Source organism: Arachis ipaensis, chromosome B02 (genome assembly GCF_000816755.2).
Source record: "Arachis ipaensis cultivar K30076 chromosome B02, Araip1.1, whole genome shotgun sequence".
In the NCBI taxonomy this organism is placed as follows: Eukaryota; Viridiplantae; Streptophyta; class Magnoliopsida; order Fabales; family Fabaceae; genus Arachis; species Arachis ipaensis.
In genome coordinates, this window is record NC_029786.2 from 36,797,308 (window position 1) to 36,803,781 (window position 6,474).

The window sequence follows — 6,474 nt, forward strand, 5'->3', positions numbered from 1 at the left end:
CAAATCTGTTCCCCGGCGGGTAAATCCTCGCAGATACCCGCCCCGCCGGGGAAAATTGCCATGCCTAGTTATACTCAAGTGTTGTTTGGTAAATAAAGATTGCTAATTAGCTTGAAACTCACCAACTCTAGTTCTTCTCTACGAAGTGACTAGGACTTGTGAGCTAAAGTTAATTGTTTCACTTGAATTTCCTTGAATCGTTAGAGGATAACTAAGTGAAAGCGATCAGCTTTTACCATCACACTTGGGAAAGACAATAAGGATAGAATTTTCGATTCTCACCCATAACCAAGGCTTTTTATATTGATTATTTTACAACTCTTGCTAGTTATCTATTGCTATAATTTCTAGTTATTTATTTCTCTTGTTCTCGACTTCAAAAATCTCCAGAAAATCCTAACCAATAATTTGTATCTTGTGTCAACCCCTAGGAAAACGACTCGAGATTCTACTCCCGGTTATTGAATTTAATTGTGACACACTTTTTAACTCTGATTAGCAGAAATATCGTCGGTTAAGACTATACTTGCGACTTTGATTTGAAAAATACTTTTGGTAATTCTTGACTGACATTTATTCGCTCGTCAAGTTTTGGCGCCGTTGCCGGGGAGTTGCATATGTGTTCTAAGTTATTGGTTGGTGTAAATATTTTCATATTTGCATAATTGCATCTTTTATTTGTGTGTTAGTTGGTTATTAGTAGTATTTATTAATTAGTTTGCTTAGTATATTTTGTTTCCATGAGCTCTATGTTTCTTTTATTGAATGACACGTTCATTACCGGATCCGAGCTTAGTCCCATTTGATCCTGAAATTGAAAAAAACTATTTCACATATTAGGCGAGCTCGGCATCGGATAGCTTCCGAGGATGATGAAGGGGTTTCCCCAAATTCACCAATCTTACCCGAGGTTGAATCCGAAGCATCATTTGAGAAAGAAACTAACTCCTCTCCTACTAAGTCTATTGACGTCTCTTCCATTGATTTAGGGACCGATACTATGGCCGCTCCTAGAAGGATCACTCTCAAGGAAGCGAGAGCTCCGGATTTTACTCTTCAACCATTTCAAGCGCGTCATCCGAACTTGAATGCAGATTTTGAGCTAAAGACCTCATTGATTAATCTCCTTCCTAAGTTTCATGGTCTACCCGCTCAAGATCCCATCAAGCATCTTAGAGACTTTCAAACTGCTTGTTCAACTGCTAGGCGGTATGGTGCGGATGAGGTTACCATTTGGTTATATGCCTTCCCGTTTTCTCTTGACGGAAGGGCAAAGGAGTGGTTCTACACTCAACCCGAGAATGTTATCACTAATTGGGATTTGCTTAGAAGGGAATTTTTGGACAAGTTCTTTCCACCGGAGGTCTCTGATAGATTGAGGAAGGAAATATCTTGCGTCATTCAAGGTGAATCAGAGACTCTCTATGAGTATTGGGAACATTTTAGGAAGCTCCTAGATTCGTGCCCCCATCACATTATTGACGAGTTAGTGCTTATTAGTTACTTTTCCTAAGGCATGAAGCCTCAAGATAAGATTCTTTTGGATGCTTCAAGTAATGGCTCTTTGACAAAGTATAAGACGGCGGCAGAAGTGTGGCAACTTATCACTGATTTAGCCGAGTCTACTCAACATGCAAGGCACAGGAATAATTATCCCAAGGCTATTGCGGAAGTTTTCTCTAGTACCGAGTCCGCCCTCACCAAAACTTTGGGAGAGATGACCAATATTCTCAAGCAACTCCAACTCAATCAACAACAACCTCCACCTCCTCCACAGCAACAATGTCAACAATTAATCCCTCAGAGAGTATGTGGGATTTGTGCTTGCTATTCTCACTATATCGATGAATGCCCACAACTCTAAGAGGACAACACCTTGGCGGCTACCACTGATTATTACAACCGTCCGAATCAAGAGTACTATCAACAAGGCAGTAACTACAATCAAGGTGGTAACTACAACCAAGGTTGGCAAGGTAATTCTAACCAAGGATGGAGAGATAACTACAATCAAGGAGGAAGAGACAATGGTGGAAACCAAAGGTAGAACAATAATTACCAACAAAACCGGTATCAACAAAACCCTCCTACCAACAACAAAACCAAGGTCAAAGGTAACAACCACCTCACCAAAGGTAAGCTCAAGCACCTCAACTCAACCAACCACAAGTCCCCTAAATTACCTATCCTCCTTCTTCCTCCAACCAAGATGAAACACTCTGTTCAAGGGCAAAAAAAGCTTCAAACTACACTTACCTCTAGCCTCACAGGTCTCACCTCTACTCTCTAAGCTCTTATATCCTGTATGAAACCACCCTCTACCTCTAATACTCAACCTTCAAGCTCTAATGCACTTCCCTCTCAACCCTTACCCAACCCCAAAGATGGAATCAATGCCATCACCCTGAGGTCCGACACTACATTGCAAGAGAGGAGTCTCGATGAGCCAAGCTCAAGAGAAGCCACTCAAGATGAAGATGTTATTGAGGTAGAAGATATTGAAGATGAGAATGAGGTACAAGAGTCAGTTGAAGAAGAAGTTGCCCAACCAAAGGGTGGAGTTTCTAAGGAAGAAACTGTTTTGAAAGAGGCTATTCCAATTCCTTTTCCATACCTAGCTAGGAAGACTAAAAAGCAAGTGGAGCTAGATCCCAAGATGGTGGATATCTTCAAAAAGGTTGAGGTAACTATTCCCCTTTTTGATGCTATTCGTCAGGTTCCTAAGTATGCGAAGTTTCTAAAGGATTTGTGTATGAATAAGGAGAAGATTCATGATTTAGAAATTATTCCTTTGGGTAGCTCAATTTATTCTTTGATGGGTGCTATACTGGAGAAATGTGGTGATCCCGGTCCTTGTTTGGTTACTTGCACAATAGGTGGTATACAATTTGTTGATTGCATGTGTGACTTAGGTGCTCGTGTTAGCATTATGCCGTTATCTGTTTATGATGCATTGAAGCTTCCACCGTTGAAAAGGTCGGCAGCCCATTTTATTTTGGCGAATAAAAGCATAATCTCAGTGGTTGGCATTGCGAAAGATGTCTTAGTGAGCATTAAGGGGTTGATTTTTCCAATTGATTTCTATATTCTTGAGATGCCCCTGACGTTAGGATTTTTGCTAGTAAAGAATTTTATAAAAATAGTCGCGTTGTAAATATAGTTTCTAAACCAACAGAAATTCTTTCGTATAAACGTTTTGGTTGTCACAAGTAACAAACCCCTTAAAAATTGATAACCGAAGTATTTAAACCTCGGGTTGTCTTCTCAAGGAACTGCAGGGAAGTATGTTCTTATTATTGGTTATGAAGATTGTAAATTGGGGTTTTGAAGATGAGGAACAAGTAATTTAAATGGCAGGTAAAATAAATAAATAACTGTAAAATAAACTTCTGGAAAGGTATGAGAAATTGGAAGTCCTATCCTAGTTATCCTTTTCAATGATGATGAAGATTGAATCTTAATTCCACTTAGTTAACCTTTGCTTATAGCAAAGGAAGGTCAAGCGACTAATTAGTTTGATCTTCAAATCCTAGTTAATCCCTAAGGAAAGATTGGGATTATTGAAGTTCAATTCAATTAGCAAAGATAACAATTATCAATCATGTCGAGTTTGATAACTCCTGAGTTACTGATTTCTTAACCAAGACCAAAAGGGAAAAAGTAAATCTACTTGAATAAAAATGTCTTCAGATTGGAAGCAACAGTAATATAAATAAAAGAAAGCAATCATGAACTGAAATACCTCAAATAACATTAATTCAAAGAATAATCTGTAATATAGAAGAATTCATAAATTAAATTGAGAAAATAAGTAATTAAAAGGGAATATTGAACCTGATAAAAAGAGATAATCCTGAAAGCAAAAGAAATCCTAATTCTAAATCCCAAAAGAGAGAGGAGAGAACCTCTCCCTAAAAACTACATATAAATCATGAATAGTGAATAATTGGAGACTCTCCTTGAATGGATGCATTCTCCCACTTCATAACCTCTGATATATGCCTTCTGGACTTGGATTTGGGCCAAAAAGGGCTTCAAAAATCACTGGGAGCGTTTTCTGTAATTTCTGGTGCGTGACCTCTGTCACGCGTCCGCGTGGGTCACGCGGTTGCGTCATATGGAGTTTTCCTTGTCACGTAGTCGCCTCAATCATGCGTCCGCGTCATATGCGTTTCGCTCAAGGCGCACGATCACGTCAATCACGCGGTCGCGTCACTGCCATTTCGCGCTGGCATGCGACCGCGTCGTCCATGCGATCGCGTCGCTGCCAGCTTCTTCAAAAACTCCGTTTTATGCTTTTCTTCCATTTTCGCATGTTTCCTTTCCATCCTTTAAGTCATTCCTGCCTTAGAAGATCTGAAACTACTCAACACACAAATCACGGCATCGAATGGAAATAAAGGGTAATTAAAATAATTATTTTTAAAGCATAAGAAACATGTTTTTCACATACATCACATAATAAGGAAGAAAAAGTAAAACCATGCAATTAACATGAATAAGTGAGTGAAGGATTGAATAAATAACTTAAATTGAGAATAAAATATATCATAAAATATGGGTTTATCAACCTCCCCACACTCAAACAATAGCATGTCCTCATGCTAAATCCAAGATAAAGAGTAAGGTAAGGTTGAAGTGGTGGAATCTCATGCAATGCAATCTATTCTAAATGCAACTACCTAAATGAATCATGCAATTCTAATTTTTGTATTCACTTGTATATAAAACTTACATGTAGTTAAATTAATTCACATTCTCAAAGAATCATATATGCATAGCCAAACCTTAGATAATGATAAAGCACTTTTACAATTGAGATGAGAGAGAAAAATATTTTACAAACTTGCAAGACAATTAACAATTTAAGCAGAGATATATGTTGATGAGCTGTTGAACCCTCACTGGATTTTGTGTTTACTCTCTAGTCACTCAGTGTTTATTGGGTTAATCACTCTATTCTTCTTTTTATCCTTACTTTCTATAACTTTGTTCTTCATCTAACCAATCAACAATTATAGAATATAGGCATACAAAAATATGAGGTCTTTAATTAAGGTTGTAATGGGGCCAAGGTAAAGGTAAGGGTATATGTATAAGGCTAAGTGAGCTAATAAGTGAATCCTTGATTAGTCTAAGATCTCACCTAACATACATACTTTGTAAAGCAAGAATTTCTTTACCTGTTCACCCAAATTTTCCCACTTTTGATGTTACATGCTCATGCATTAGTTTTAATTTTGTCCCATGTGCATTGCTTTATTTTGCATTTGGGAAATTATTTTGTATCCCCTTTATTCAAAAATTTTTTTTAATGCACATGGTAATTCAATTATTTTGATTTCACATGAGCATGCTTCCCAAAATTTTTATTTTGAATTATTTTATTCCTTTTAACTTTCTACCCTTTGTTTTTATCATCCATGTTCCCAATAGGTTTCCCGCACTTAAACAATACACACTTTCTATCTTAAGCTAACCAAGGATTCAACTTGGGATTTTTATTTTGTTTTTCTGCTTAAGGCTAGTATTGTGGTTTATAGAATAAGAGGGGATTTAAAGGCTCAAGGGGCTAACAAGGGTGATGTAAAAGGTAGGTTAATTTGGGATAAGTGAGCTAGAATCAAACAATGGCCTCAATCACTTTCTTGGTATGTATCTATATTCTATAATCGGACATATAGATTAAAACAAAGTAAAGAACACCAGAATAAAAAGGAAGGGCGGAACACACAGGAATAAAAATTATGGTTTAAATGTAACCATACAATTAAGCTCAAAACTCACAGGCTGTGTGTTCTCTAACTCAAAAATTATATACCATTTATATATGTCATGCAAGTAAAAATTAAGAGTTTCCATTATTCTCAATGTAAATCTTAAGGTGGCTTTAAAGTTTTAGTGTTTCTCCTTGATGAAATGTTGTTAACTAACTAACATGTAATGCTATATACAAGGTGTGTGGATTGTTTTTATTGTGTTAAAGTCTCTAGTTTACTTCCTTTTTATATTTTCAATTTAAACTAAGTTATGTTATGCTAAAAAGGGTAAACTATACTAATTAATCCACATTTTCTATAACTAATAAGTTAGAATTGCAACTAAACTAAATGGATAAAATATGAACTAAAGTGCAACATGCAGAAATATAGTAAAAATACATGAAAATAACAATGTATAAGTACTGAGAAAATAAAAAATAAAAAGAAAAAATACAGAAAAGTAGCGAAATAAAGTAAAAGAGTCTGTAGTGGTTCACCAAAAAATACGCCAGAGATGGAGACCTCCCCACACTTAAAATGAAGCATCGTCCCTGATGCTCACTCAAGCAGGGTGTGAAGGGGTGTCATCACTGGAAAGATGGGTAGCCGGAGTCTCTGTGGTGGTGGTCTGAGGATCTGCCTGCTGTAGAGGAGGTGTTGACTGAATAGGGATCTCTGGGTCTACAGCCTGAATCAGAGACGGGGCCTCCTA